Here is a 22,819-nt window from a genome sequence, read left to right on the forward strand (position 1 = left end):
ACCGCGAAAAATCGAAAAAAAATGTATTGTATTTTTTTGCCCCGCGGGGCCCTTTAATAGCCAGAAACATGTGTATTGTGGAAAGATGCACACCTTTTCTTCTTTGATTATTCCAACAATGTCTATAATTTCCACTTTTAACCTTGTCGGCGTGCTCGCTCTCCGCGCTCCGCCCATTTGCGCTGCAAACAAGTCAAAACACAAGGGAACACGTTTCTGTCCCCTATAGCTGCACAACCTATTGTAAATGAATTTAATGAATTAAATTCTTGCTCAATCTTATAATTATTCCATATTTAAACCAGTAATGCTCGTCCTTCTCTATTTTTCTTCAATCCATTATACCCATGTTCATAGTTTCTTTGCAGTTAAAAAAACACAGGAGAGAGACTGCTTCCTTATGCCACGTTTTAATTACAGGTCACCCAATGCATTTCGGGAATAATCCCTTCTTCGGGGGTTTCTAAAGTACAAACAAAATACATTTTGATCAGTACAATGATAATTATTGTTTGTTGAATACTATTGATTAAAAACGATTAAAAACGAACTCGCTTCTAACATGTTTCTCTGTAAATCAGCCTTTGCACAAACAGTTACTAACGTTTTTTGTATATATAAAAACCACTTCAAGGACTCCCCGTGTTTGAGGCTTAAACTTCAAGTTACCTCTCATTACAACTCCGCAGTAAACTGGTCAAGTTCTAAGCTATGCTTTTCTCCCCTGAAGCCATGTGCTACACTCAGTACAAGGAGTATTATATTCTAAAACGCTCTTACCGTGGCAATTATTTATTAAAACTTCAAGTTCGGCAGTTCATGGTGAACTTCTTCCATGATTATCTCGGTTACAAGCCCGTTCTGCAGATAAACTGATTTCTGCTCCCACTCCTCTTCTCAACAAACTCTTGACTGCTTAATAGCAAATGCTCGCCTTAATTGCCCCACATCTCAACAGCTGCGTTCTCACATAACATGCTGCTGAACTCCTCCCCAGACTACCGAAGCCACGCAGCTTTTTGCACTGTCACTCCTCTAATGAACTTCATTACCCACAATCCCTCTCACTGCGGTCCGGATTTCCAGCCCGAATTGTAAACTCCATGTTGTAATATATGAGCCTTGAAGCTCTAAAAGCGCAATTTATGCAGTTGATGTCATTCTACACCTAATGTTTGTATATTATGTGCAGACAAGTATTAGCCATTCACAGAAAGACTCGTGCTAAAATCCAATTTTAAACATGTAAATGCTCTATTCTGTGCCACAGCATGTTATGTGAGAACGCAGCTGTTGAGATGTGGGGCAATTAAGGCGAGCATTTGCTATCCATGTGACCAAGAGCCCGTGAGCTCGAAACGCGTCTTGTTTATGCCCTGAAATAAACAATCTTTCCGGTACCTGGTGGTGTGGCTTGTCGTCCTTTTCCTGACTCGAAAGGAATCCGTGGATATATATATATATATATATATATATATATATATATATATATATATATATATATATTCACTGAAAAAACCATAGGTTTCACACCAGTTATAGTTAGCTGGAAATTTTACTGATATAAAACCATTGAAATTCCCACGTTATAGTTAGTCGGACTCACTATAACTTGCGCGTGCAATGCACTGCTGATGACATCACATATTACATCACTCATGACATGGTCAGTGACATCACTCATGACACCATCCTTGTGACATAGTGACAGACCTCCTTTCACTATAATGTAACCCTTGAGACACATATTCAAAAATAGAAACTGAAATTTTTAATAAAATGGAGATACCTATATCAGTTACAACAAGCAATTCAGTAATTCCACTATCTATATACACATCCACTCATTCACCAACAGTTCTATATAGTCACTCATACATATACTCACTCATCATATGAAGTGATACACCTATACATCCTGTTACACACCGACATTCATCCAAAAGTTACTCACACACATATTCACACGTGCAAATAAACTATTGAACATCCATTTATTTGAATATAGAGTTATACACACACTTCCACCTTACTTCTATTTAAAATTACACATATTTATTCTCTTAAACAATCACTTATAGAAACACATACTTATTTAAACAGGAACTCTTACAATCTCTTACTCTCACATATACTCACTTATATACATCAATATTCATATATACTAGATTAAAACATATGTAGTTACTGATAAAGACACTAGTGAGACAGTCATTCACTCACTAACAAACACATATAGACACTCATCCACCCATACAGTCCTGTACATATGCTGTCTTCAAAACACATACAAACAAAGAGTCAGTCACTCATGCATCTATGTGCTAAGTAATACCCCCACCAAACCATATAGACACTCATACTGATACTAATAAAAATATCTAATAACCCATATACATACACATGAGTGGATGTGTATTAGATGGTGGTATTACTGAATTGGTTGTTGTAACTGGTATGGGTATATCCACTTTTTTGAAAATATTAGTTTCTATTTTTGAATATGTGTTTCAAGGGTTACATTACACTGAAAGGAGGTCTGTCACTGTGTCACAAGGATGGTGTCATCAGTGATGTCATGAGTGATGTCACTGACCATGTCATGAGTGATGTAATATGTGATGTCATCAGCAGTGCATTGCACGCGCAAGTTATAGTGAGTCCGACTAACTATAACGTGGGAATTTCAATGGTTTTATATCAGTAAAATTTCCAGCTAACTATAACTGGTGTGAAACCTATGGTTTTTTCAGTGAATTTAATAGGTTTTTTAAATGCTAATTCCTAACTATAACTGGTGTGAAACCTATGGTTTTTTCAGTGAATTTCATAGGTTTTTTAAATGCTAATTCCTAACTATAACTGGTGTGAAACCTATGGTTTTTTCAGTGAATTTCATAGGTTTTTTAAATGCTAATTCCTTTGTATATCGAGTTTCTAACCTTTTTTTTTTTTACAATTTGCTGTTTTTTTTTAAGTATTCATTTTTTCTTATAATTTTTTTCTTTTGCGCTCTGGGTGCGCGCTCCGGGAAGCTTTCAGCTAAGCTCTCCTGTAAGCTTCTCCGAGAGCTCATCTGAAAGCGCACCCAGAGCGCAACTGTCGTTCGTGAAAAAAAAATATGAATGAAAAGTTAATAATAATGCAAAACATTTCGTACCATACAAATAAAATTAGTTTTTTTTAATATGGAAAATGATTATGCATTTCTATAAAAGATTGATGACGTCACTTCGGCGCGCAACGTAAGTGCCCTCGGAAGCGCATACGTGCGCGGCGCATAAACGCACGGAAAAGCGCCTACGATCGCGCCACGTTTGCGCCCCGGAAGCGCCTACGATCGCGCTGCGTAAACGCACCCGGAAGTGCTCCGGAGCGCGCAGCGTAAACGCGTCGGGTCATGTGACCCTCAAATAACACTTTTCATTGGTTGCTAACAGTTTTTTTTTACAATGAATGAAATCCCCACCCATTTCCTTCACTTCTTCTTTCACTTTTGTGACTGAAAGACCTGCCTTTTTTGCTGCTCCATATTCCTGGATTCATCATGGCTGCCAGACCATCCAGCAGTGAAGATGACTTCATTGATGAAGAGCCTCCTACCCCAAAGGTGAAGGAACATTTCATTTGGAAATTTTTTAAGTTTCCAGAAGGCCAGAAGAAGGTGAATGCACCAAAAGTAGAGTGCAGGATCTGCAAACAGGTCCTGTCACGGGGTAACCCCCAAAAAAAATACTCTTTTGGGAACTTTACGATGATCCGACATGTGGAGAGGAGGCACCCCCAGAATTTTGCCCGGGAAAGTGTCAGGGCTCTGGCACAGGAGGTTCCCAGAGATGGGGCCTCTACATCAACAGGAGGAGCAACTTCTTCTGGAAGAGAACAATCTCAGGGGCAGGTAGCAAACATTCAACCTGCATTCAACCATGGGGTCGTCAAATGCAGATACTGCAATCAACTCCTCACCTATGGGGAGCAAAGTGTCCTGCTCATGGTTCGGGCATTGGAGAACCATCACTGCCCTTCCCACCCCTAATTTTTTTCTTTTCTTTTTGCTCCTGTTGAGCAGTTTCTATTCCCTGTTTTTGTTCCTCTTCAGTTAAAAGAAGAAAACCAAAAGTTCTTTTCAGAACTACCTCCAATTCTCATCAAAGAGCTATAATCTTAAAAAATGAAGAGTAAGTGAAATATACTGCATTGATAATTGAAAGGAGAATGAGTAAGAAAGAACAGAAAGGTATGAGAGGTGAAAGGAAGTGAAGTAGGAGGAATGAAAGAAGGTGAGTGTTAGAAAAGAAAGTTATGACACAGTGAATAAACTGGAGTATTTCTGACATATCTGTAAACACAAAAGTAACGCATTGCAGGAGTGCGTCACAAAAGTGACGCAACTCCAGTAATGTGTCCTTTCACATGGAAAAAGCACCATGTGAAAGGTTTGCTGTGAAGCAGGCGCAAGATTTTGGCGCAACTGCATCCTAAAAGTGACGCACTGCGTCATTATTACCAAGCTTTTTGCAAGGAACACCCCCTCTGCATGCATTATACCTGACACTATTTTTTAAAAAGTGACGCATCTAGGTACATGGGTCACTTTTTAAAACTCTGCGCCATATTGTATCTGCATCAGGTATATTGTATGCAGAGGGGCAATCCCGCGCAAAAAGCTTGGTAATAACAACGTACTGAAATCTATGAGATTTCCCTGCGTCACTTTTAGGATGCTATTGCGTCAAAATTTTGCGCCGGCCTCGCATCACTTTTATGTTTACACATATGTCAGAAATACTGACGTATCTGTAGCTCCTTGCAACATGATTCGTCATACATTAAATATGACACATCTGGAATGTCATAAGGACTGTGGACAGAAAAGTGACGCATCACACCAGCAGTGTAATAAAATGTGCCTCGTTGCACTATATTTAAAGGATGCAACAGCATCCTAAAAGTGACGCAGTGAAATCTCAAACATTTCACTGCGTCGCTATTACAAAGCTTTTAGTGGGAGAACACCCCCTCTGCATGCATTATACCTCACGCAGATATAATGTGGCGCTTGATTTTAAAAAGTGACCCATCTACCTAGATACCTCACTTTTTAAATATAACGCAACGCGGCACATTTTTTTACACTACTGGTGCAATGCGTCACTTTTCTGTGCGCACTCCTTATGACATTCCAAGTAACGCATTGCTGGAGTGCGTCACAAAAGTGACGCAACTCCAGTAATGTGTCCTTTCAAATGGGGAAAGCAGCATATGAAAGGTCTTGCCTCAGTCTAACACCTGCTGTAAAGCAGGCACAAGATTTTGACGCAACAGCATCCTAAAACTGACGCAGTGAAATCTGAAAGATTTCACTGCGTCGCTATTACAAAGCTTTTTGCGGGAGAACACCCCCTCTGCATGCATTATACCTGACGCTATTTTTAAAAAGTGACGCATCTAGGTACATGGGTCACTTTTTAAAACTCTGCGCCATATTGTATCTGCAACATGATTCGTCATACATTAAATATGACACATCTGGAATGTCATAAGGAGTGCGCACAGAAAAGTGACGCATAACACCAGCAGTGTAATAAAATGTACCTCGTTGCACTATATTTAAAAAGTGACGCATCTAGATAGATGCGTCACTTTTTAAATATTGCATAACAATGCGCATTTTTTTACACCGCTGGTGCGTCACAAAAATTGACGCACAGGAAGCGCAAAACTAACAGCGCAAGGCCTTCATAAATATAATCCTGGATTTTCCCCGTGCTTCGCCGGTGCGCGTACCATGCGCTTCCCCCGCGCAAAACGAAAAAAAAATTTTAATGCCCTGCAGGACCCTATTTTAGTCCCTACATCAAACCTAGGGGGTCAGAGGGGGTCTACTCTTCCCCCTTATGGTCATTTGCCCCTTTTTTTTTCAAACCCCTTGTGTCTCGATTTTACCGAGACACAAGATGGCGGCCGCTCCGGACTGTTTAGAATGTTTACAGACAACTGAGAGCCAATCAGCTTCCTGCGCGCAAGTCGCGTGTCGCGCCTGGAGCGCACTCGGGTGCGCGCACGGGAGAGCGCCTATAGATATATATATTTTTTTGAACCTAAATTACTCAAAATCCACTGGAGCACATATCTTGAGACATAGCAAAGGCACATCGGGCTACCAGTCCCTACAATTTTGCCAAGTTTGGTGGAAATCCATTCAGCCGTTCGGGCTAAAAGTGAAATCGACCGCCCTATGGAAATTAACATGGGGAAAACGCGTTTTGGGACCCCCCTTTTATCTCGGCCCCCGCTTGACGAATCCCCCCCAAACTTTCAGGGAAGGACCGGACCGCCATGAGACCATTTTCCTGAAAATTTCAGGCAGATTCGTCAACCGGCGCCAAAGTTATTCAAAATAGAATGTTGAGATTTAACATTGAAAATTATCCTAACTATAACTACCTACTGGCGACCGCCAGTAGGTAATATATATATATATATATATATATATATAAAATAAAACATAGGTTTCAGGCCTTATATAGTTAGGAATTAGCATTTAAAAAACCGTTGAAATTCACTCAAAAAACTATAAGTTTTAGGGGTGTTATAGTTAGCTGGACATTTCACTCATACAAAACCATTGAAATTGCTCCTATATAGTTAGTTGTACTAACTATATTTCGCGCACCCGCAATCCACTGCTGATGATGTCACATATTACATCATTCATTCATGGCATGGTCAGTGACATCACTGATGACATCTCAAATGGGGTAATTTGAAGAAAAAAAAACGGGTTTAAAAAAAAATTGGGCCTTGGGGGTCCTTGTGGGACCACCTGGGCAGGCCTAGGGGGTCAGGGTGTTTCTACCCTGCCCCCTTTTTGTGTTCCACATGTTTGTTTTTCTGCTTTCTTGTGCCTCGGTCTACCGAGCACAAGATGGCTGCCAACACTTCCTGGTTTGAAGTGTTGAAAGCCAATGAGCATGCAGCTCCTGCTCTGAAAGTTTAGAACTCAAAAAGGGGGCAGGGTAGAAGTACCCTGACCCCTAGGCCTGCTCAGGGGGTCCCACACGGACACCCAAGGCCCCTCCCCAATTTTTTATTTTTGGGGAAAATCGCGGGGTACGCGTACCCTTGCCCCCTTTTTGAGTTCTACACGTTTGTTTTTCTGTTTTCTTGTGCCTCAGTCTACCGAGGCACAAGATGGCTGCCATCAATTTCTGTTTTGGAGTGTTGACAGATGGTAGCAGCCAATCCGCATGCAGCTCGTGCACGGGAAGGTGCGCGCACGGTGCGCGGTTATAGATATATACATTTTTTCTCTTTTGATTTTCTCAGGAACTGCTGGAGGGATTTACACTATTTAAGCAAAAGGGTGATCTGCGAATCAGACTCTACCTTTTTGCCAAATTTGGTGTAATTCCGTTCAACGGTTCGGGCTATAGCCGTGTCTAAAGGTCCTATGGAAATTAACATGGGGAAACACGTTTTGGGACCCCTCTTTTTTCTCGGCCCCCGTTTGACGACTTTTAGGGAAGAAGCGGAGCGGAACGGGCCATCTTCTTTGAGAAATTCGCGAAGATTCAACAACCGGCGCCAGAGTTATTCCCAATAGAATGTTGCGGAAAACTAGGTCATAACTATATATACCTACTGGTGACCGCCAGTAGGTAATACATATTTATATATATATATATATAAATAAAAACAAAAGATCTCAAAGTTGCCGGGAACATTGCTTACTGATAGACTTCACAGAACAACCAGGTTTTTAAATCCTTGCGAAACAAGGCCAGAGATGGTTTTGCCATCAAGTCGGGGGGAAGGGAATTCCAGAGCTTAGGAGTAATGAAGGAAAAAGCTTCCCCCCCCCCATCTGGCTTTAGCAAATCTGGGCACTTCAAGGAGTTTTTTGGTAGAGGATCGAAGAGCTCTCTAGTTGGAAGGTAAGGAACAAGCAGGGACCTAATACCCTACGCCCCGAGCCATAAATGGCCCCATGGGCTAGGCAGAGAAGTTTAAACGAGATCCTTGCCTGAATGGGCAGCCAGTGGAGGTTATATATATATATATATATATATATATATATATATATATATATATATATATATATATATATATATATATATATATATATATATATATCTATATATATATATGTATATATATATATATAAATATATATATATATATATATATATATATATATATATATATATATATATATATATATATATATATATATATATATATATATATATATATATATATCTTATAAAGGTATGTGTATAGACCTGTATGAGGTTAAGTGTGATAAACATATGCTTACCTGTATGCACGTACCATCATGATATTTTGTTTGTCGATATTTCTTGCCAGGTTATTTTGGTCCCACAATATTCTGTTGTTGATAAACTGTTGCCTTACCAGTTCAGCATATCAGTACAGGTCCTTTATTAGGTACTGCAAACAAGCCTGCAGTAGCATTCTGGTCTATATACTCTTCATTATACTGAACACAATTCCGTGAAAGTGGGGTACCTTATGGCACGCAGTCATTGCAAAATTCTTCTCTTTCAACAGTTTTAGAACTCTCAATGTTGTTCTGTCTGTGCTGCAATTTTTTGGAATGCCATCTTCATTATTATTAACCATCACCAGATAAGGATGTTTCAACCCTTTTCATGGTGAAGGTGCAGACAGGGGCATAGCTTGGTCAGTAAGACCGGGGTGTGTAACCTGCAGATTTTCCAAAAATCCTGTTGGCATATAATATTAAAATATATTACATAACAAGCATAAGATGACCTTAAGGGGCAGTAGAAAGGGGAGGAATGCGGATTGGTTGGTGTACTAAATGACCACCATTTTTTAAGACTCTCAAAATAGATAGAGGAGGGCATGTGCATGGGAATTTGTCTTTGTGTATTGAAAGGTTCCTGGTGATATCTGACAGACACCTCCCAATACTCGACTGAACGCCTCTGTACCCAATTATTTACCTGAACATATATTTATTAGGAGGGGTGTAACATCCCAAACACCCCCCCCCCCCTGAAGCTACGCCCCTGGGTGCAGAGGTGCTAACCCTCCATTAATTTTTGGTTCAGAACCATCCATAAACAGAGCTTCACATCCAGAGGGCTAAGACAACCATGACCTTGAGATATTGCAGATTGTGAATATAAAAGAGTTTCAGGGTGAACTCAATACCTCATTAATGCCAGGGTCAACACCGGCAACCTTTGTTCTTATATGCAATAGGTGGTATTGTTGTGACAAATGTGAACTTTCCACTGTTTACCACTATGGTCTCTTCTGTACTTCACTCAAATTGATCATATTCTTTCTGTTTCTCCCCCTTGTTTTTCCGATTACTGTCTCTCCCCAGCCAACGTTTTTGTTCTCAGTGCCTTACCATGCATACAAAAGTCCAATCCACTTGGGGGCGTGGCCAAGCTCATGGCTGAGTGAGTCGCATCGAGTGCGATCTCCCGTCGGAATCTCGACCTGTGTAAATCCTGCAGCATACTGGACACCATACTCTACAGACGTCGGTCTGGCTGCCACTTCACATGCCACCCACCGGCAGCCTTTCTTCTTCCCTTCCGAGAAGCAGCGATGTGACAGTATCGTGGCCAGATCCCGGACTGGACCGGACGGCCCAGACAAGATGGCGACCCCCGATGTAGTGGCTAATAACAAAGCTTCCAGGATCAATTAAGGAGCCGATGGAGAGCGCTGAACCTAACCGCGGTGACCTGTGCCCCCCGCTCCTCCGCTCGGTGAGTCATAAGGACTCACGGCGGTGAGAGACCGGCTGGGGGAATTTGACCTTCTGCTCCTGAGGGCTGGAGGTGAGAGCGGACGGAGCCTTCACCGCCGAGCTGGGGCATAGTGGCGGAAATCTTTTAAAGACTGCATACGCCCGCGGTGTAGTGTTGTCAGAAGAGCAGCGGGGATGGTGAAGCCGCCTGCGCACCCGGCACATCCCTAGACAGCATTGGACCAGACTCAAAAGGAAGAAAATGCAACGCGTAAGGCCTTAGATGGCTCCCCTCTGCTTTTTTCCTGAATACGAGGGGAATTGACCACGTGAGTGAAGCGGTTGCAGTCTGCTGCGAGAAATCGAACTAAGACACGTGCAGTCACAAGGCCTGCCGGGCTTGGCCGTGGGAGTGCGGGTCCGCCTGGCTGGGCCTCACCCGAGGGGACAAACTGAGGGGTAATACGAGCAATATTCCACCAGAGACAGTTGCCTATACTCCCCTGTGTGTTGTATATAGAGTGGTCCCAGTTGGAACAACATACTAAACACACAAATTAGTGGACAACATTAAAAAACATTTATATAGACAAATCAATATGAGTGATGTTCTTTAATATACATCCTCAAATGCAAATTAATTGTCTGATAATTCATACATAGAAAGCATATAAATGATCTCAGTGTCAAAGGAGGAGGGGGGACAGGTGAAGGGGGGAACCGTGGTTGGGATGGTGTAGAGGATAGAAAGCAAGTTGAAAGAGTAATCACAAGTGGTCTTATGCACATTCATAGTTCAGTACCACATTGACATATATGCATTGTCAAAGAATAAATCCATCGTTAAATAATCCTATCCCATACAAATGACACAGTCATTAAATGTTCTGTTGTTTAGGGGGTAGGATGATAAAGGTGTGTCGACGTTTCGACCCCATACAATTGTAGGCTGATTCCTGCCCTACTCCGGGGTCTTCTTCAGGACAAGTGAGGGAGGTGGGAGGGTGAAGAAGGGCACCTGAGAACAATGAATTCAAAATAGTGTTTTAGGAAAATGGAGCAGTGCTACTTCTAATCAAGCGCTAAAACAGTCACAAGATATTTACCTAAAACACCACAACAGACAGCGTGTGGTATCGTCTGAAAATGTAGGGTGGGCCGGGCGGCTCCAAGGGGAAGGAGAGCGTTCGAACCTATAACAGAGATTAGGGTGTATTGAGAAAAGTGGGCTGGTAATCAGAGTGTCCCACATTAAAAATGAATCGTATCACAACATCGTGCTCAAAATCAGTGAGCATCTAAATATACCCAGCCGGGTTAAAAAGTAATTAGGTCAGTCATACATACGAGGGGTGACCAACACAGGGCTCATCTGGACAAAACCATAACAATTCAGTACATCATTGGGATATGAGAGGTAATAAAATCACCGCAACTCTCAAACAAAAGTAGCAATACATCTGCCCTTTGTGCAGCAATTTGATTAATACAAGCAACCCCATAGTGGAAAAAAGCATATTATTTACCGAAAGATTGTTCACTCTACCCGGGCTTCTTGAGCGTTGTTTAAAAGAAGAGGGGTGGATCTCCATCAAAGGCTTCAGCAATATTAGTCTGGTCGCCTATCGTAGGTTGGGGAAAGGAAGGGAAGGGGATCGTAACGTTATTGGCAAAACCGGGATGGAAAAATCACGTGTTGCACTATTGTAAAGAGAGCGATGTCTAAGTCACTCGTCATATGCGGATTCTATTCAGCTTACCGCATTTCGTCAGCGCCTGTGCAAACAATGCATTCACGGCGGTCCGAGCATTCGTCTGGGGACCGTAGGATGGGAGCTCTTGCTGTCTCGGGTTTTAAAGAGAATTTACACGGAGCGCGAGGGACGCGCGCGTGTGTGCAGCAGCTGGATGGCTGCAGTGCGTTTGGGCCAATCACATGTGTACTGTAGTTTTAAGTGGAAAGACTACCGATGTGTAGTTCTTTAAGGCCGGTTAAAAATAAAATTAAGCACAACAGTATGTGTAAGCCAGTTGCTTTTTACACAAACACAATACCAAATGCAGCAAAGCCCACAGTATCAAATTAGTGGTGCATATTATTATCATGATTAACAAAGTTGAAAACATTAATGTGAAAACCTTACATAACGGCGTTTGTTCAGCATAGTTTGTCACATAAACACAATACCCAATGCATTAGAAGGTCGTGTTCGGCCATGGTATCGAATTGTGGGTGCATATTAAAGAATTAGTTACATAACTATCATGGTTAACAAAGTTGTAATCATTATTGTAAAACCCTTGCATAACGGTGTTTGTTCAGCATAGTTGTGATAATTGTTTCATACATAATTAAATGTGCGCACAGAAACATCATCTTATGCCGTTGAGCCTAATGAAAAGGTTGATCTAATACATTTAATCGTATCAAACGGCATAACCATGATAGTTATGTAACTAATTCTTTAATATGCACCCACAATTCATTGTTTGCACAGGCGCTGACGAAATGCGGTAAGCTGAATAGAATCCGCATATGACGAGTGACTTAGACATCGCTCTCTTTACAATAGTGCAACACGTGATTTTTCCATCCCGGTTTTGCCAATAACGTTACGATCCCCTTCCCTTCCTTTCCCCAACCTACGATAGGCGACCAGACTAATATTGCTGAAGCCTTTGATGGAGATCCACCCCTCTTCTTTTAAACAACGCTCAAGAAGCCCGGGTAGAGTGAACAATCTTTCGGTAAATAATATGCTTTTTTCCACTATGGGGTTGCTTGTATTAATCAAATTGCTGCACAAAGGGCAGATGTATTGCTACTTTTGTTTGAGAGTTGCGGTGATTTTATTACCTCTCATATCCCAATGATGTACTGAATTGTTATGGTTTTGTCCAGATGAGCCCTGTGTTGGTCACCCCTCGTGTGTATGACTGACCTAATTACTTTTTAACCCGGCTGGGTATATTTAGATGCTCACTGATTTTGAGCACGATGTTGTGATACGATTCATTTTTAATGTGGGACACTCTGATTACCAGCCCACTTTTCTCAATACACCCTAATCTCTGTTATAGGTTCGAACGCTCTCCTTCCCCTTGGAGCCGCCCGGCCCACCCTACATTTTCAGACGATATCACACGCTGTCTGTTGTGGTGTTTTAGGTAAATATCTTGTGACTGTTTTAGCGCTTGATTAGAAGTAGCACTGCTCCATTTTCCTAAAACACTATTTTGAATTCATTGTTCTCAGGTGCCCTTCTTCACCCTCCCACCTCCCTCACTTGTCCTGAAGAAGACCCCGGAGTAGGGCAGGAATCAGCCTACAATTGTATGGGGTCGAAACGTCGACACACCTTTATCATCCTACCCCCTAAACAACAGAACATTTAATGACTGTGTCATTTGTATGGGATAGGATTATTTAACGATGGATTTATTCTTTGACAATGCATATATGTCAATGTGGTACTGAACTATGAATGTGCATAAGACCACTTGTGATTACTCTTTCAACTTGCTTTCTATCCTCTACACCATCCCAACCACGGTTCCCCCCTTCACCTGTCCCCCCTCCTCCTTTGACACTGAGATCATTTATATGCTTTCTATGTATGAATTATCAGACAATTAATTTGCATTTGAGGATGTATATTAAAGAACATCACTCATATTGATTTGTCTATATAAATGTTTTTTAATGTTGTCCACTAATTTGTGTGTTTAGTATGTTGTTCCAACTGGGACCACTCTATATACAACATTCAACTACCCAGGTCCCAGTACTAGTGGGTTAACCCTTATTCTGTACCTATACTCCCCTGTGGCTCAGTATCATGCCACCCCCAAGGAGAGGTGCAGGATGCGAGAGGACACGGTCACCTAACATTTGACTCTATTTAGCGGTCATGGACAAGATCCTTCACCCCCTCCCTGCCGAGGCTTTAGTTGCACACAGGATTTTCGCAGGGAGAGTGGCTGCGTGATCTAGTGACTCAGGGGATGCTACGCTAGTGGTCCAGTTGAGGCCCTGGTTATGATGTACATCTCCTGTGACTTCCGCCTGGGAGATTGGGAATCCTGTCCACCGCTGTAGATTTCAGGAGCTACGGGGGACGGAGTGGTTGCCCTGCTCCGGGGGACCCCAGTGGGCGAAGATCATCGGCCCCACAGAACGCCTGACCGAGAGTGACGGTCATTTCACGTGAGTTGTAAAGTGCGTTGAGGATACGAGATCTACCATTTACACAGAAAGGCCTTCTCCCCCCCCCCCAGCCTGTGCTAACAGAGAGACAGTGCCAGTCTTTCACTCATTCAGCGGACTGACCCACGTACTGAGGACGAATCGAGAAAAATCGGCCCCAGATGAATTCCTGGCAGAATCAATAGAGTGAACGAATATGTGCGTGGTGAGGTGGAGGTGAGACGGAATCATGGGCAAGGATAAAGGCCTGAAGGCCTCAAGACAGGGCAAGTTGGACAAATACACTAAAGTGCTCCTGGCACACCCTGAAGGGGCGGAGGCAGCACAGCCTCCCTCAGACACGGCCCTACTCCTTCAAGCCATCCAAAACTCCAGAGAGGCATTGGAGGGTAAAGTCGGCGAAGTATGCTCCGAGCACTCGTTGCTTCGCCAAGATCTGTGTAAGGGGTTGAAGTGGGTAACAGAGGCTGAGACCTGGGTTTCAGAAGTGGAAGATGCAGTCAAGAACCTCTAGAAGGAGAGGAAAGAGGTACGCAATAACACTGCGGATAGCTATGGAGGATTGATGATGTAGAAAACCGAGCTCGGAGAAACAACCTCCGCTTTGTGGGTTTTCCGGAGGGCATGGAGGGCTCCAACGTGTGAACCTTCCTGACTAAATGGTTAACTGATTTCATCCCAACAGAGCAGCTCTTTCATTGTTTCATCGTAGAACGTGCACATCTCGCCATGAGCACTAAACCTCCTCCCGGAGTTCCGCAGAGACCTATTATCGCAAAGGTCCTGAACTTTCCGGACAGAGACATGATCCTCAGAGAAATACGCAGTGAGGGGGAAGTTCACTTTGAAAGCTCAAAGATCATTACTTTTGCAGATTACAGCCGAGAGGAGCACAGGCAACGCCACACCTTCGATGCTGTCAAGATTAAATTGAGAGCCCTCCAACTTCAGTACATGCTAATGTTTCCGGCAAAGTTAAAAGGACTAATCCAGTGGAAGGCTTTCTTCTTCCAGACCCTAGAGGAGGCGTGGGCATGGGTGGAAGACAGACTGATGCTCCAACAGGGGAAAGAGATGTGTCCAGACACTCGGGTAAAGAGGTGCTAGAATCAAGGAGGATGGCTTATGCCTCTCAAAAGGAGTCAAAATAGTCGCAAAGAGGAAGACACGCAATCTGAAACAGACACAGCGCAGGGAATCGACTCCCCTAACCAGCAATCAGACTCGGCGATACCGATAGGTCCTCTGGCCCAGCATCAAGACATCTACTAGAAAAGGCAATCTTGGAGCCCGAACAGAGTGGGAGATATGAAGTACGGGTCGTGGGCCCTTTGACCATGGATGGCGGACCCATCAACCAGGGTGCTGCAAGTTAAACTCCGGCGGAGAAGACCCTTGTGCTGACTCCTACTACCCTCCTTCTCTCTTTTTTCTTTTTCCTCTCTGCTTTTCTCTTTTTCTCTCTTTTTCTATCTTCTGTTTATTCGCTGCCTTATACCTTCTGTCCCTGCCTCTTCTTCGAAGTAGTGCCGTATTTTGAACAACGGTTGGACAGACCACCAGTGCAGCACAAACTGTAAGAGTTGGGGATTTTGGTTTTGTGAACTGGAAGGGGGGGAAGGGATCGACAAACCGACCTATCCACACTGAACACGGGCCATTGCCAGAGATGGGAGGGCAAGAGGTTGGATCGGGATGGAGGGAGGTGGGGTGGGAGGGGTTTCATACAGTTTGATGTTAGAAGTTTCTATGTTTGTTTGCCAAGCACTAGGATTACAAAACCAGGACCTTTGTATTACAGGAGTGAACCGGGGGACATTCACTCTCCCAATCTTAACACCCTTGATGTAATATGGCTATCGGTAACATGGCCGGGAGTCCCACTCTGACTGTCCTGACTTGGAACGTTAACGGACTGGGAGACAATATTAGGCGTTAGCTCATGTCACAACATAGAAACGACTCCACCCCGAGGTGGTGATGCTACAGGAAATGCTTCTATGGGGAACACAGTGCGGAATTATCGCTCGAGGGGCATACAGACTTCTGGCACACACTGGGTTCACTTCTGGGGCACGGGGTGGCAACCCCTGGTTGGTGGTCCCCAGGCAAGTTACAACGTTCAGTTTATGATTGGGTTGTACTATTGAGCCTGGGTGGTGGAGGGAGGACATCTGGCTGTTTATGCCTGGAGTTCGTCAAGTGGACGCAAGCCGGTGTTGAGGTATGCGCTTCTTGTAATAGGACAATCCCGATAATTTGTTTAACTTCAGTCCGAGCAGTCACTAATATAAATAAGGAGACAGTCGAGGTCACAATGAATAATGTAAGTTGCCTCCTGCTCAACGCCAGATCCTTGGTTAAACACAGCTGGGATTGCGCCGAGCTGCTACAGGACAAGGAAATACAAATTGCATTTGTCACTTAGTCCTGGACGGACGCGGCCTCAGGGCCAGATATAGTCAAGGCCACTCCCCCAAACTATCTCAGCTTCGTTCTGGACAGACCACGGAAAAACGGAGGGGGCCTGGCGATTAAATACCATAACTCCATTAAGGGTTGTTTTCAACCCGTGTCTTCAGAAATGTGCGAAGCTTTGGCTTTTAATTTTATTCTTTCCAATTATCAATCCTTTAGGGGTTGCTTACTTTATAGGCCCCCTAACACCAAGACGTCGTTTGTAGGCTCAGTGGGAAATATTTTAGAGGAGGCCCTATGTGCAAAGGCCTTTACAGTTTTAGGGGATTTCAACTTTCACTTAGAGAATAGTTCAGACCCTGACACATCAGCCCTAAGGGAGGTGATGAATGGTGTTGAACTAAAACAATTGGTGATAGGCCCTACTCATAATGCTGGCCATGCCCTGGATGGAATATTTACAAACCCCCCTGACCTTGCGGTTTCAAAAATCTACCTAGTCACCTGGTCGGACCATTCTGCAGTGCTCTTCAATATCTCCGCTATAAAATCCCATAGGGCAAGGCAGGTTGGAAAATTAGCAAGGACTTGTAGGGCCTGGAATAAGATAGAGGGAGCCTCCCTGGAGGATCTTTTGTCATCATCCATGGTTACTCTCCCATTAGATGTGGATAAAGCGGCGGTCACCTATTCCAATTGGGTTGACCACGCTTGTACCATGCTAGCTCCACCTAAAATTTGCTGCCCCACTCGAATGACTCCGTCGGACCCCTGGTTCTCAGTCGAGCTCAGAGTGTATAAGCTTGTCTGTAAGAAACTGGAACGTGCTTGGCGGAGATATTAAGACGAGGCAGACAAAAGAAGACTCAAATCAAGTCTGTTGGTATATAAAGACATGATTGGGAAGGCAAAACAAAGTTACTTCACCAACCGTATTAATTGTGCCAGGAGCTCGCCTAAGGAACTATTTCATACGGTTTCGAGTCTTGCCACTCCAAAGCCGGCGACTACGCCTCCCGGTCTTGAACTGTGCGAGGAGCTAGCTCACTTCTTTTTAAGCAAGGTGGAGAACATCTTTAACTCCCTTGAAGGTCAAGTTAGGGATAACCTGCTAGTTGCCAGGCCTCGATCCTTCCTTTGTTAAAAAAACCTAATCTGGACATTACCGATCCTAATAACTACAGTCCCATCGCCAGACTACCGCTACCGGTCAAAGTTAATAGAAAGAGCCATGAATAGTCAGCTTAGCGCATTTTTAGGGGCCACACAAGCCCTCGATCCTTCGCAACATGGTTTTAGAGCAGGTCACAGTACCGAATCTGCCCTAATCAAATCGTCGGAGGAGATCAGAAAGGTGATGGACGTTGGGGGGAGAGCAGCCCTGATCTTGTTGGATTTGTCGGCGGCCTTCGACACGGTCACCACACGATCTTGGTGGACCGTTTGGAGGCCTGCGGGATACAAGGGAAAGCTCTTAACATCTTGAAAGCTTTCCTCACCAACAGGATCCAGGTTGTGGCACTGAGGGAGTTCGAGTCTAAACCATTCGTGCTACTCTGTGGGGTTCCCCAGGGATCCTCCCTAAGTCCCACCCTTTTCAATATTTATGTTTCCTCATTGGCCCCAGTTATTCGCTTATGGGCTTGAGCTTACATCCTACGCGGATGATACGCAGATTGTGGTTTCTCTGCTTCCAGGTAGAGAGGAAGGTGTAGCCAGTAAATCCAGAAGTGCATGTCAGCGGTTAGCAACTAGATGGCCAGGAACTGTTTAAAGTTAAACTCAGCTAAAACCGAAGTTTTACTTTTCGGCTCCAGTGATAACTTTTGGAGTCCGAACTGGTGGCCTGAAGGGATGGGTTTACCCCCCATTCCAGTCACGAAGGTCAAGGACCTAGGGGTTCTGATCGACAATAAGTTTACCTTTAGGCCCCAAGTTAATGCAATGACGTCATCCATCCACTTTACATTGAAAATAATCCGGAAGATCCTCCCTTTTTTACCTGATGGGTGCAAGACAACAGTGGTGACCGCCCTGTTTTTATCTCGCCTTGATTACTGCAACAGCCTATTTCTTAATGCCCAACAGGGGCTTCTTAACAAATTACAGGCCTTGCAAAATGCAGCAGCTTGTCTCCTTACAGGCTTACCAAAGTTTGCATCCGTGTCCCAGGAGTTGGTGAAGCTGCATTGGCTCCCAGTGCGGAAACAGATCTCTTTTAACCCCTTGGATGCTGATGACGGAACCGCTCCGTCATCAGCTGCGGGTGCGCTGTGCTGATGACGGAGCGGTTCCGTCATGGCCCGCTTGGAACGCCTGCGTGGTGCGAATTCGGCGCCTGCGCTGAGCGTTCTAATGAGCGGGGTGGGCCATGACGGAACCACTCCGTCATGAGCACAGCTCAACCGAGGCTGGTGACGGAGCGGTTCCGTCACCAGCATGCGGCCGCCGCGCGGCCGCCCCGCCCCCTTAGCACTGCGGCGGAATAGCCGCCGCAGTGAAGGGGTTAAAACCCTGTGCATAGTTTTCAAGGCCCTTCGTGGTCTTGGGCCGTCGTTTCCAAAACAGCACTTTCAATGGTACATGCCAGGTAGACATCTTAGGTCAGCTAGCCTGGGGCTGATTGTGACTCCTCGGATAAGGAGAGCGCGCTGGGGAGGCAGGAGCTTCGTCTTTGGGGAAGCTAGGGCTTTGGAATTTTCTCCCCTTGGCTCTTAGACAGATTACAGATTTAATTACCTTCCGCAAAAGTCTGAAAACATGGCTTTTCGTACATTAGGCTTTAGGCCTAGGCGAGGGGAGCTTTCATTCTAGCGCCAGGACACCGCTTGGTAACAGTGCGCTCTATAAATATTATAAATAAATAAATAAATAAGAAAAGTATTCCCTTTCAAACTACACGCACTTGGATGTGGGGCTGGGTGGAGGTCCTCCTGATCTGTGTCTATGGACCCCCCAGATTGCAGGCACACACCATGGTGAAGGTACTTGATGTACTGATCGAGTCACCCTCTGCAATACAAATGGTAGGGGGGGGATTTTAACGATGTGATGAACCCAGCCATCGACCTCTCCGGGGGTGGGGTCCGAAACACAATGATCATACCTCTGCAATGCTTCTCCAAGATGATGGGACTGACGGACATTTGAACGGCAAAACATCGCCAAACCAGACAATACTCCTTCCACTCGGGGCCCATGACTCACATTCCAGCCCATGACTCACATTCCAGACTGGACTACATATTTGTTCCCAGAGGGGAAACATATGGTGCAGGGCGAGCTGAATATACAGCCAGGGGCCTTTCGGATCACTCCCCACTTCTGGTGGAGTTAGGGTTAAGGGAGGCCGACGGGGTTCAGGCTAGAGACTGAACCCATGGGACCTGCAGAGTACCACATTTGCAAAGGGTATCAAGGCAGATACCGACATATACTTCCTAGAAAACAAAGACTCCGTCCCATCTAGCCTAACAGTCTGAGAGGCCTACAAAATGGTGCTATGCGATAGGGCCCAGAATCGTATTGCTTGGGAAAAGCAAGAGAAAGTTCAGAGCCTGATGGAACTGGAGCAAAAAATAAATGATCTAGATAAACAGGTTGTTCAGCACAACAACACCGAGGAGTCCCGTAGACTTGTTACCCTACGAAGGGAATACAAGGAGTTGGCCTTAGACGCCGCCAGGAAACTGCACCTGGCGACCCTACATCGCCTCTATTAAGTGGGTGACAAGGCCGGGAAGCTTCTGGCCTGGCTTAACAGGTGAGAGGTTCAAAACAGGTGGGTGGCAACAGTGACAGACCTCTCCGGGAACATTCAATGCACAGATGAAGGAGTGGCCGCAGCCTTTGCCGAATATTACAGAGATCTTTATAGGGCGCTGCCGCACAGAACACTGGCTGAGACGCAGGCATACTTGGAGGCAATCACCGCCCCAAAGTTAGAGGAGGAGGAAACTGTGGCTTTAGATGAGGACCCTCTGGTCTTTTCGAAAGAATCTGAAGACCTGGCTTTTTAACCAATGATCCTGACTATCACCTAGGCACCCCTTGTGGGTTTAACATTTCAGTTATCAGCGCCGAGATGCCCTAGGGCCTTCGTTCGCGCTCTACAAATGTTATAATAAATAAATAAATAAATAAAGGTCCATGAAGCTGTGGCAATGCTGCACCCCGGGAAGACCCCTGGTACTAATGGGCTGCCCACGGAATTCTACAAACGATATGCGACCACTCTGTTCTCCCACCTCCTCCGGCTCTTCCTGGACACCCGAATGGAGGGGATTCTCCCCCAGACCTGCGAATGGCTACTATCGTGGTCATACATAAGGAGGGCAAGCCTCACGTCACGCTCAGTGTGGGTCGTATAGACCCATCTCTCTATGGAATTTGGAAGTCAAGATCCTGGCTACCCTATTAGTGACTCGCCTCATGCGCGTGATTGGGAGGTTAATCCACGAAGATCAATCCAGTTTCATTCCGGGTAGATCTACGCGACTGAACCGCAGACATACTCTCAGTTGGCTTATGGAGGTACGCAACCGTCTGAACCCACAGGTGTTTTTCTCACTGGACGCGGAAAAGGCCTTCAATGCCATTAACTGGCAATTCCTGGACGCCACTCTGGCCAAATTTGGATTAGGGCCGAAATTCCCCGGCTGGGTGGCACTTCTTTATAATCAACCGATGGCTACAGTACGGGTCAATGGTCTATGTTCGACTCCCTTCCCCATCGAGAGAGGGACGAGACAGGGCTGCCCCCTATCGCCCCTTCTCTTTGCACTTACTCTGGAGCCCCTGGCCAGCCTTGTTAGATCAGAGTGGAGTGGTGTGGCTCACTGGTTAGAGGCGGCAGACCTGGAAGCAGAGGTCGACCCAGGACCAGGGTTCGATTCCCGACGCGGCAGGGTCTTGGGCCATGGTCAGCGGACTCGATAATTCTCGCCTCGGTGCCTATTCCAACCATGGGTCCCACTCAGCAACTCTGGGCAATAGCTTGCATAATCTCTACTAACGGCCCCATCAGCGCCGGGGATGCTTGTCTTCACCTTGGAGATGCCCATCTGACAGGGAAAGCCAGGATGGGTTCCCCAGCGGTATACAGTGCCGGGACGCCCCTTTGCTGGGGCAGCTGTGCGCTTTACAAGTATACGACATTTAACATTTAACACATCCCTCGTTCCAGGGCTTCCACATCACACCCACAGAAGCAGAGGAGGAGAAAATCTCCTTGTATGCGGATGATATCTTGTTATACATCACCTACCCTAAGACGACGATTCCGGTACTGTTTGATTTGATCACTGAAAATGGACAATACTCAGTGTACAAAATCAATTGGAATAAGTCCATGATATGTTGTCTGTCTGGCGCACCCCTAGACTGTCCCTTACTTGGAGAATTGTGAGTGGTGTAGAGGGATTTTAAGTATCTAGATATTTTTGTTACGCCCCACGCGGAGGTGTGCAGAGGAGAAAATCTGGACGTCGTCCTGGGCAACTTTAAGGCTGATATAGAGAGATGGAGGGACCTACCTCTCACCCTGATGGGTCGAGCTGCTCTTTTAAAAATGATCACCCTGCCACAACTCTTGTATACCCCCCAAAGCACATACCATCTCCTGCCTCGGGCTATTTTCACTGAGATCAATGGCAAAATTAGATCTCTAGTATGGCAGGATGGACACCCCAGAATCACACTGCAGACACCGTGGCGCAACCCGTACAATGGAGGGATTGCACTCCCCGATGTAGGGGCTTATTATTGGGCATCCCGCTTGATCTCCATAAACGAATGGACGCACAAACATAGAGACCACCCCACATACCGTCTTGAAAGGGAGACAATGCAACCCCACACACACCTACATTATCGATATGGGGGTAAGGGCAGGTCATGCCTGCTACCGACGACCCAAGTGACACTCTTGGCGTGGAAGAGGGCTAGCAAGACCCTGGGTTGGACGAAACAGATTTCGCGGTCCAGACCGCTCTGGTAGGGGGCTTGCCTTAAAGAAATATGTAAGCTCACTCGGTTTGGAACCTGGGATCCCCTTGAAATCTCCACGATAGGAGACATAATTGAAAAAGGCGAACTTAAAACATGGCCTAAATTTAAGCAGGAATATAATATGGCGGCTCAATTCCATAAATACGCTCAATTGCAACATGTGTGGCAGGTAGAGAACATCCCCCATAAGCAACTCCATGAATGCGCTCCCCTGGAAGGTAGGCTCCTACAGGAGGAATTTATTGAACAATCTTTCCGACAGGTTGCTAGATCTACAAACAAGATAGGAGAGGGACATGGGTCTCTAGAGGATATCGATTGGGATGCGGTATTGATGCTTCCCAGGAAGGTGGCTATAAAGGCCCGACTTCGATTGATTCAATTCAAAATATTGCACCTCATGTATTACGATAGAGAAAGACTACACA

The 22,819-nt window shown here is 45.0% G+C and overlaps 1 protein-coding gene across 1 annotated transcript in view; it reads left to right on the plus strand.

Moving 5' to 3' along the window:
* Positions 1–22,819, plus strand: part of UST (uronyl 2-sulfotransferase) — a 911,106-nt gene that overhangs the window by 616,311 nt on the left and 271,976 nt on the right. The gene's annotated exons all lie outside the window — the stretch shown is intronic.

Source organism: Lissotriton vulgaris, chromosome 6 (genome assembly GCF_964263255.1).
Source record: "Lissotriton vulgaris chromosome 6, aLisVul1.2, whole genome shotgun sequence".
Lineage (NCBI taxonomy): Eukaryota > Metazoa > Chordata > Amphibia > Caudata > Salamandridae > Lissotriton > Lissotriton vulgaris.